Here is a 10,834-nt window from a genome sequence, read left to right as displayed (position 1 = left end):
GACTTAACAGGGCAGTACTGAGAGAAAAATAAATCCTTCCAAAGCTCAATGACATCCCCTTAAAGCTAGACAATGCCCGAGTGTTTTCATTGCTGGATGTTGCAAGTGGATTCTGGAAAATTCCACGACATGAAGATTGTGCTAAGCTGACCACATTTATAACTCCATTTGGCAGGTATTTCTTCCACAGATTGCCTTTTGGTATTATCAGTGTACCAGAAATCTTTCAAAGAGAGATGACAGACCTGTTTCGATATCAAGAGGGCATTGCTGTATGCATGGATGACATCCTGATCTATGGCATGACTGAAGAGGACCATGACAGAAGACTGTCTCAAGCATTGCAGACCCTTGATGCTGCCGCCTGAAGCTCAATAAAGAGATTTGACAAATACAACTGCACTTCCTTGGACACTGCATTGACAAGCATGGCTTACACCCAGACCCTCAGAAGATCCAGACCATCGTGGAGATGAGGCCTCCAGAGAATGTCTCAGAATTGCGCAGGATCCTAGGCATGATACATTACCTTGACAGGTCTCTATCCAACCTTCCTGATGTCACAAAACCCTTGACTGCACTGTTGAGGAGTGATGTATGCTTGAACTGGATGCCAACAAAAGAGCAAGCCTTTGTGAAGGTAAAAGACCTTATTTCAGCGGCCCCTGTGTTAGCCTTCTATGACAGTACAGAACCTACTCTAGTCAGCGCCGATGCAAGCAGCAATGGTCTCAGTGGAGTCCTACAGCAAAGCCGTGGAGTATTGAAGAGTTGAAACCTGTCACTTATTGCCCCAGAACTCTGACAGATGCAGAAATGTGGTATGCACAAATTGAGAAGGAGTGCTTTGCAGTTGTTTGGGCTTGTGCGAAGTTTTCTAAGTATTTGAATGGTCTAGATACATTCACAGTCCACACAGATCATAAGCCTCTCACCCCTTTGATTAATAGCAGAGATTTAGACTATGTACTGTTGCATTGCCAATGACTTCTAATGCAGATGATGAAATACAACACACAAGCAGAGTACCTGCCGGGGAAGGCACTTGTCGTGACAGACACACTGTCAAGACACCCTCTACCTGCTGTCCAACTTGAGGTGGCTGACTTGAATGCAGAGATTGACATGAATGAGGACGCAGCACATTCTGCACAACCAATGTCCAAAACTAAACTAGAATTAGTGAAGCAGCTGACAAGTACGGACTCTGACCTGCAGACTGTGATCTGTTATGTCAGGTCTGGAGGGCCAAGATATGCAGCTAAAGTGCCAGAGAATGTGAAGTCTTACTTTATCCAGAAAGACTGCCTGTCAGAGTCAAGAGGACTTCTGCTGCTTGGCAGCCAAATAACCCTCCTGAGGAGTTTGCATAACAAGTTTTTGGAATGGTTGTATGAAGGCCATCAAGGCATCACCAAGTGTCACGAAAGAGCCAAACTGAGTGTATGGTGGCCTGGTATCAGGAAAGACATAGAAACTAGGATGGGAACGTGTACAGTTTGTCAAATAGTCAAGCCCACCCAACATAGGGAGCCGCTGATGACCACACCACTGCTAGAAAGACCTTGGAAGAAAGTGGGAGCTGATATATGCGAGCTCCAGAAGCAATACTACCTAATTTTCATCAATTACTTCTCTAGATACCTGGAAATCACGCACTTACCAAACATGGCCAGTGACACTGTGATATCCAGGCTGAAGAATATCTTCGCTAGCTCAGGGTGTCCAAATAAACTTGTCACCGACAATGGGCCCCCGTTCACAGGCAAAGCATTCACTGAGCTCGCCTGAGTGTACAATGTTCAACATTTAACAACCAGTCCGTATTATCCACAGGCCAATGAAGAAGCGGAACAAGCTGTGCAGGCTGCCAAGAGGATTCTGCATCAGGACGACCTATTTCTAGCCCTGCTGATCTACAGAACTACTTCAATGCAAGCAACCGGATTTAGCCCAGCGCAGCTCATGCTAGGCAGACAGCTCAGAACTAGCATTTCCGCTACAGAAGGAAACCTGTTGCATAAATGGCCCGACTTCAAGTTAGTCCGGGAAGCTGATGACTCAGTTAAAGCACGCTACAGACATTTTTACAACAGACGACATTCTGTTAAAGAGCTGCCCACCCTGTGTCCTGGTGAAGAGGCGGCAGTGAAGCTGGATGAAGAGCGAGGTTGGACTACCAAAACTACGGTGCTGCAGTCGGCTGACACACCAAGATCCTATCTAATCCAATCAGAGAAAGGCATCTTCTGCCGGAATAGACACCATCTGAAAACCATCGGAGGACAGGCTTCAAATGTGGAAGACTTTGGAGATGTCATCTCTGAAGTTTCACCAGCTAATGACACGCCACAAGAACCACCAGATGTTGAAGGTGTTGCAGACATGTCTGGAACTGACAATTCCCAGAGCCCACAGAGAATCACATCTAGAGGCCGGATTGTTAGAAAACTGGTGCGCGACAGAGACCATGAAACCTGACCTAGCTAACATGTAGCTAGTTGCCTTAGAGAGAAAACTAGATCTTTGTATGAGTTAACTGTTTGATTAGAAAGTTCATGTGTTATGTTAAAAAAGTGAAAATGTTAATGTTACTTTCTAGCTAATGATTAATTTAAAAGTCCTCATTTATGACACAATAGGCTTGTTAGTGACATCCATTGTTCTTTACTCAAAAGAGGGGAGTAATGTAATGACATGTCTGGGTAGGAACTTTAGTCATAGGAGCTTTCGTCCTCTGGAAGTGCTGCTGTGTGGGGGCGATATTGTGTGACACATTTCTCACTGCAGGAGTCCATGTTTGCTGTGTCTGTATTCTGGGTACGTTCAATAAAGCACTGTTCATTGTCATAAACGTCCCGAATATTACAACTAGGTACAAATCCTAATACCTGGGGCATTGGAAGGTAGGTGAAAAAGCACAAATAAGAACCTGTTGTTTTGAAGGTTTATTTACCAAGGTAATTTAGAAAATTAGATTTTCAAGTCTGAGGAAATTACATATGACAAGACTGGTTTAGTCTGTACATGAACTGATGAGTTTGGTGGGGAAGCTGTTCTTATTTATATTAACTGCTACACTATAGAAGTTTAACAGGGCAATTAAACAGTTCCACTGCGAAAAGTAGCCAATGGACAGCAGTATTTGTGAGACCCTTGCCCTGTAACAAATTTGTGCAAATTGCTGTGTTTGATGCACTCGGGATGTGCACTGTTAAAATCATTGGTAAATAACGGAACTGAACCATGCAAAGGTTAAAGGGGGTGGTGGTGGAGTCAGAGTCATGTCCAGTTAGAAATACGAACACAAGTTATGAAATTTCCCCACGGTGCAGCACTGTGTTTGGGACTGGATCAGTAACTTGCAGCAGACACTACCAGCTGGCAAACCCTGGAGCTGCGGCTACATGGAATAAGACAGAAACAAAACCATATCATTGTGTTACAGGCCAGCTTATATTTATTGTTGCCGCTCCTGATTTCATTTTGAAGAGTTACAGACCTGCTTATCCCTGTGTGTGTGTTTTTTGTCAAATAGGGGAGGGGGGAGTTTGTGTAGAATAGTGAAATTCCTCTGGGTTCGCAATGGACTTGCGACTTTCAAATTTCTCATTTCTGTGAATGTAACAAAACAACATTTTCCCATATCTCTAAAAGGTGTTTCAAGTTGGATTAAATTGAACTACTGCTTAAAACATTTTGTTCTTTCCGTGTGCTGTTTATTATCCATTTTTCATTTGTTACACTTTGGATCGTTGAGTTCCAGTCTTGCTTACATTTCAATGCTTCTTTGTACTTTCCCATCTTTTCTTGGTCAGTTAATTGATTCTCTATGCTTCATTCTCACAAATTAGTTTATTTGACACGTGTGGCTGCTGAGGGAGTTGTGTGAGAACAATAGTTTTGTACCTCTGTAATGTTAGGGTACAGCAGTGCCATAGCAGCAACTTCAAAGAACTTGGCTCTAAGATAATTAGAGCTTCATCAACCATATAGCGCACTGGTTCCCAAACTTTAACATCCCAAGAACCCCTTTCATGAAAATGCCAAATGTTGTGGACCCCCTCCTAAAAGTAACTATTTTCCAGGGATTTTCCCCTTTACCTGAGCATAAATTATAAAAGCAGTGATCTTGGAAATATAAAATTTGTTTTTCTTATGACACTATTGCACACTATTAATAATTACATTATTATTTATCATTATTTAGCAAAATGCAATAAGTGAAAGATAGCCACTGAATACAAATTCGATGCACAAAATCAAACTGAGTTACTTACAGAATTACTAGACTCCAGGTGTGATTGGCGGGGGAATGGCCCAATCATTCCCATTCTCGCCAGATTTTGTCAACCAGCCGCCCCTAAATGGAGCCTTTAATATTGGGTGTGAGGGTACATGTCTGTAGAGGTACAATAAAGGCATCCTCAATTTTCTACCAGCAAGAGAAGCAGCATCCAACCGTTCTGATGGACAAAAGTCCTTCCCCAGTCCTTCAACAGCGCGTTGAGGGACTGGAGGAAGGCCTCGGGAAAGAGACCCCAGAGAAGAGGTAAGGGCTTTGGGCCACAGACCCATCACGAAGGAACTGGGCTGAAGGATGGCTTCAAGACTCAGATCGGGAGGCAAAGGGCTCGGCACCACAGAAGAGGTCAGGAGGGGAAGGACTCAGGCCAGGACCACAGAAAACACCAGGAAGCAGCAAGGATTTATAGATGAGGTTGAGAGGAGGGGAAAGGCCTTCGCAGGTGCAAGGGGGCAGTGGGCAGGATGGTGGAGTGAGGTGGCTGGGGAATTAAATTAAAATGCAGGTATTTGGGTAAAAGCTGCATTCCTAAAGGCACAGGCAGCACACGACTCTGAAGTTCAAGCAGAAGACACAGCACACCCGATGACTCTCCAAATTCAAGTCCAGTCGCGAGGTGCGAGACAAGGTGCGTTCTACTGGGCCAATGATTGCTGTTGTCAGAGCAGCATGTCTATATACCTTTGGACAATGGCCATCCTGAATGACAGGCTACTCGGCCAATGAGCGCCGAGAGCCTGGGCCCTGGTCATTTGGTGGGCGCCAAACCGACAGCTGTCATTTTCCCGTAATTCTGACATGCAAACTCTTCTGCTTCTGCTATTACGGGATTTTTCCCAAGAACCCCCTGATAGGGGTTCGCAAACCAAAGTTCGGGAACTGCTGTTATAGAGTATCTACCCTCTGAATCAAGCAAGCAACAGACCATGGCACCCAGACACAGTAAAACACAGTTGGCAGAGTTTCTATTTTGGGCGCAGTTAGTGATCTGGGTTAAAATTGCATGCATTTTTATTTTTCTTCATGTTTCTACTAGTTTGCAATTCACCAAACGCCAAACCTGCAATGATCCAGCGGAACTGGGCAGTGTTTTAAAACACAATTTTTTAAAAAGCTTTAAAGTATTCCTTGATCTATTTAACTTGTTGCAGATTGATTAATACAGCTGAAAACAGGTTTGTCACAAAAATAAGCATTTTAAATCACCATCAAATCACCACCTGGGAGTACGCTCAGTTTTAAATGACTGAAGATCTCATAAAAATATACAGAAGCATTTGCTAGTCAGATTGGAGTACAGTAGTCAGCTTCTTGGTGACTCTTTTAAAAAATACATTTGAAAGGTTTCAAAACTTGCTTATTAATGTCTTTGCACCAGAAGTACCAGCTTAATCTTTGGAGCTTCCTCCTTGCAAGTGAGTAAAATTAGCTGAAACTTCCAATAGAAGGTGGCGTGTTCTTGGCGATGCACTTAAGTGTTAGCCTAGTCTTTGTGCTCAAGTCTTCTTCTTTCTTGTTTGTCCTTCGAGGCGATGTTGACTGTGTTCATCACCTGGGGTGTTTGATCGGGTTCTGCTGGATACGTGGGTGACTAAGGCCAATCTGCACCCGGAAGGTTCTGCTACAAATAGGACAGGGTTCCACAGACAGTTGAGTTTTGGACAAGTTGCTGGCTCAGGATTTCCTCTCCTTGCCTTTTCCTTTGTTTCTGATACATGCTTGCTTCAAAGGAGGCTGCACTGTTACGCCAGGTGCAGCGATTCTGGGCAAGCCTCTCCCAGGACTTGTAGCTGATATCAAAACTCCTAAGGGAAGCTTTCAGAGCGTTTTTGTAGCACTTCCTTTGAAATTAAGTCTGCAGGAGTGGGGCTTGAGATCATGACCTATCGACTCAGAGGTGAGTGCTATCACTGAGCCAAGGCTGACCCCCAAGCTTTCACAATGCATGCAGGATTGAAGAAGTCAGTAACTTGGATCTTGAGCTGTAACTCGAGACTGCCCAACTCCCAGTATTCATAATTACTTGTGGGACCCAAACACTTCATCCTCCACTTTAACAGGCTGATGCAATCAAATCTCTTACTTTAGCTCCCTCATGACATGTGGCACACACTTAACTGCTAGCCTTCTCCTGGTACTCTATCTTATTTCAGTAGAAGTTGATGCACAATTCCTGCCAGAAACAGGCCACAAGAAGGAGTATTCAACCTTTAAACTCTTAGGCGACACAAGGGGAAGACCATGGAACACCTGGGAAGGCATTCTGCTCTAGGAGGTGGTGAGGACGGTAACCTGTTACTGGTCTCGGGTTAGTGACTGAGCACTATCTGGGAGCTAAGACCTCACACTCTATATCTTTATAAAATATACATAGATATCCTCATGGCCAATTACTAAAATTTTTAAAACTGGACAAAGACCCTATTAAACTGTCTGAAGCTATGTCTGTCTGTGATCCTCAAACAATAGGAGCTAAAATGGCAGAATCGCAGAAACTCACGTCTTGTAATCTCCGAGACACTAATGACCCCTGTGGGCTGCAGAGACCAAATTCAGAGGGAACTATACAAAGACCACCTATATTTCATAAGCTAGGCCTGGTCAACCACTGCCTATCCATCTGCTGTGACAAACGACTGACAACTTTCCTTTCAAGTCTTAATGGCTGAAATATTTAGCCATCTCGGAAACCCAGATGGGGGATACACACTCTTTGTCAAAGTCACTGTGAAGAGATGGGAGTCATGTAACATGGAATCCTCTAGCTTGTGTAACCAGTAATATTGCCTTGCTGTACTAAACAAACCTCAGTCAGCCATTTTCCTATCTACTTCGCAGTAGCGCAGAAAAGGGGCTCTGCCCAAGCTGAATACCTGGCCCTATCTACACTGTTTCCACTGGAAATCCGAACCATTGCCTACAAGACTGATTCATCTCAGTGTGCCAATCTCATTGTGGAAGTCAACTCTACTGGAAAAGTAAATTATCTAGCATCAGTTGCTAATTTCTGTGAAGGAATACCTCATTGGATTTTGAATCTGGACTCTGGACACATGTGAAACAATAATTCTTTTCTCTGTGGTCTTTCCCATGTAAATCTTTACTTCTCTATCCCTCTTTTACTGTATGAGTGCACAGGGGGCTATGCAGCAACTCCCTCCTGCATCTTGAGTGTGTGCAAATAAACTAATCCTCTAAGTTCATCCAATCTCGAGTTTGCTGTGGGGTTATCAATAGAAAATCGGATCACACCAAAACTGCCACCACTTATAAAGGGGGAAGCAAATCAAAACACCTTTCTATTTATGGACGGATGGTGAGGGGAGAAATCAGGGTTACTTAAATTAGCACCCCCCTTCTGTCCATAACAGAAATTGGGAGCTCATCCAGGATAAGCCATTTGAATTTGACCAGAGTCCAACTAGACATGAGCTAAATCTGATATAAAAGAGTTAATTGGAAGCCAAAAGGGGAAAATTCAGCAGCTGGAACAAATTTTAAAACACAAGTAACTTACCACAGCAAATGCCTTTTCCTTAACACTAAGGAAATTATGACTTTTGATGCCCAAATGTGGGTCAAACAAGGAAATTTGAGCAGTGAAACTTTAGCGGCCCGTAGCTCAGAACAGCTGAAAGCTGTAGCTAGGAAGGCACAGTTAAAATTACCCAGTAAAGTGAAGAGGAGTGAACTGATCCAGTTGTTGGTAGAACATTTGGATCTCACGTTACCAATAGAGCAGTTAGATGCTTAACCATGACTCCAAATCCCTTCCCCTAGCCCAAACTGAGCTAGTAAATCTCAGACTACAGCTAGAATTTAAGGAGAGGGAACAAGAGAGCGAAAGAGAGGCTCAGGAGAGGGAACAAAAAAGGGAAAGAGAATTCCAGCTCTGAAAATTGGAAATGGAGCTAGCAGCTCAAAGGGAGAGAGAGGGAGAGCAGACAGCGAAAATCTCTCTCTACCTGGTAGCAGCCCCTATCTTGCTAACTCAAACCACCCTCCAAGGCCCTCAAGTATGCTAAATTCATTCCCAAATTCAAAGAGAGTGATGTGGAGTCATTTTTGCCACTTTTGAGAAAGTAGCAGGACAGCTAAAATGGCCATTGGAGATCTGGACATTTTTAATTCAAGGGCAGCTGTCAGGGAGAACCCAAGAGCTTTACTCCATGCTGACCCCTAATGAGTCCATGAATTATGAGCAGACCAAGGCTGCCATCCTAAGTACCTATGAGTTAGTCCCAGAGGCCTACTGCCAGCAATTCCGGAACACTCGTAAGAAGCCCTCACAAACCTGCATCAAGTTCGAACAGCTGAAGCAAATATCAATGGGTAAGAGCCCTAAGTATCCCACGCACCCATGAGAGGCTGTGTGAGTTGGTATTGTTGGAGGAATTCAAAAATTGCTTACCCTCCAACCTGCGAACACACCTCGAGGAGCAGAGAATCCTCACAGCTAGGGACGCAGCTGTCACTGCAGACACCCACAGGCCAAAAACTCAGGCAGACCCTTTCCAAACCATTCCCATCAACATTGGAAAGATAAGCAGGGTGACCTAGATAGGAGACGTCCCCCACCCAGAAAAGAAAGCACAAAGGAGGATGTGAGAAGCCCTCCTGCAGCTCGAAAGGACACCCCCACCCCCGGGGACTGGTGTGTTCTCAATGCAATAAAATAGGCCATTTCAGACCTGGGTGCTGGAGATTGCGAGGGAAGCCCGTAGGTCTAATACGACTCCATATGACAAGTCACCGGAAGGACATTCTAGTGGATAGTGCAGCAGAGCAGACAGAGACTCTGTCTACAGAAACTTACTCCTTGCAGGGCATGGCACTACGTGTGTCTGAGCTGGACAAACTCCTAGAGAGCTTCCCGAATTTTGTCCTTTCAGAAACAGTGCCCCTACCTGTCCCAAAATATGAGCAAGTGCGTTGTACTGCTCCGGGACACAGGGGTCACTCAGTCCTTAACATTGGAGGAAAACTTAAACCTACCCCCGCGTCTTCCCTGAAGGCCAAAGCACTGATCAGTGAAGTGGGAGGAGGATCTGTGTTTGCACCCCTCCATAAGGTCCAACTAGAGTGTGACCTTGTTTCAGACCCTGTCACAGCAGGGATTGTCGCTAAACTACCAGTAGCAGGAATCGACTTCTTCCTTGGAAATTTGGCTGGCAGCCAGATGTTAGCCCACAAAAGAAAAGAGGCCAACGCCAACGAGCAGAAATCTGCAGGAGAGCAGAAAGCCGGGGAAGGGCCAGTGGGCCAAAAAGGTGAAATAGCACCCATAATCATGGAACGAGGGCTGCTCGAATGTAGCAAGGCCAGAGTCAGGGCAGTAAAGTTAACAGAGGTCCAGGCAAGGCCACTAGAATCTAAAATAGATTCACAGAGTATCCCATAATTAAATAGGAACTAGAGAAGTCCCAGAGCAGGGGAAAAAAAAGTGAGGGAGTTGCCCCATGAAGAGCCTGAAGGAAGGCAAGCTTTTAAACCAGGAAAGGAAAAGATTAAGGAATTGCTTGAAGTATGGCTGGCAGAAACCTTCTTTCCAAATTTAAAAGAGACAAGGGGAATTCCCAAACCGTTGAGCAGATAGGAAGTAAGATGCCTCCCTCAGTCAAAAAGCCACAAAGGAGTGTAGTTGAAGGTGCACCTCCACTAGAATCATAGAGGTTTACAGCACAGTAAAAGGCCCTTTGGCCCATCGAGTCTGCGCCGGTCAAACAAGTACTTAACTATTCTAATCCCATTTTCCAGCACTAGGCCCGTAGCCTTGTATGCCATGGCATTGCAAGTGCACATCCAAGTCATTTGCCCATCTAATTTTGGTTCAGACTTTTCAGGGCGAGCTTGGGGCACAGGATGTTGCACCCTGAAATAGGCCTTTCTTGCACCTGTATTCCTTGGGAACAATGTGGATCAATTTCTACCCATCATATCTAATATAATTTCAGTAGCCTTCACTGTGTGTGTGTTTGTGTGTAGGAGGGATCTTTTGTAGAGTCATTTATGACACAAAAGGAAGCCCGGCCCATCAAGTCCCTGTCAGCTCTCCGTCGAGCAATTCAGTCAGTTTCATTCCCCTGCTGTATCTCTGTAGCCTTGCAAGTTTATTTCCTTCAGGTGACCAACCAATTTCCTTTTGAAATTCATTGGCCAGAATTTTTCCATCGTCGGGCAGGGGGCAGTCGGGAAGCCGACCACCACCCGCGATCAGCTCCGCACTGCGATTTTACGTGGGTGGACCAATTAAGACCCACCCTGCATGGATCGCGAGCAGCGGCGCTCAGCACTACCTGTGTGGGCGGGGGGGGAGGAGGGAGAGTGGGCCTGGCACACAGTTTGTGCATGCGCGCGAAAGAGTATTTCAATCTCCCTGAGGCACGGAGCTGCTACAGGGGGATTGAAGTGCTTTTTTTAAAAATTAATAAAGACAGTAAAAAACTTTTAAAAACGTGTCCCCCTCATGTGACTCTGTCTCATCAGATGAGACATGATTTTAATTCCAAAACAAAGTTTTTATTTAAT

The 10,834-nt window shown here is 44.8% G+C and overlaps 1 protein-coding gene across 5 annotated transcripts in view; it reads left to right on the top strand.

The window, feature by feature from the left end:
- Window positions 1–2,780: 2,780 nt before the first annotated feature.
- LOC144696668 (uncharacterized) overlaps window positions 2,781–10,834 on the top strand; it is a 132,671-nt gene continuing 124,617 nt past the window's right edge. For 3 of the 5 annotated variants that reach the window (XM_078568239.1, XM_078568236.1, XM_078568240.1), the window contains exon 1: window positions 2,781–2,906. The gene's annotated coding sequence lies outside the window, so the exon portion shown is untranslated. Of the gene's footprint in view, window positions 2,907–4,798; window positions 4,935–10,834 lie in introns of those variants that run through there. The other 2 variants (XM_078568237.1, XM_078568238.1) reach the window with 2 other exon arrangements.

Source organism: Cetorhinus maximus, chromosome 22 (genome assembly GCF_964194155.1).
Source record: "Cetorhinus maximus chromosome 22, sCetMax3.hap1.1, whole genome shotgun sequence".
NCBI lineage: Eukaryota > Metazoa > Chordata > Chondrichthyes > Lamniformes > Cetorhinidae > Cetorhinus > Cetorhinus maximus.
The sequence above is the reverse complement of the archived record's forward strand: the minus strand, read 5'-3'. Positions and strand labels throughout refer to the sequence as shown.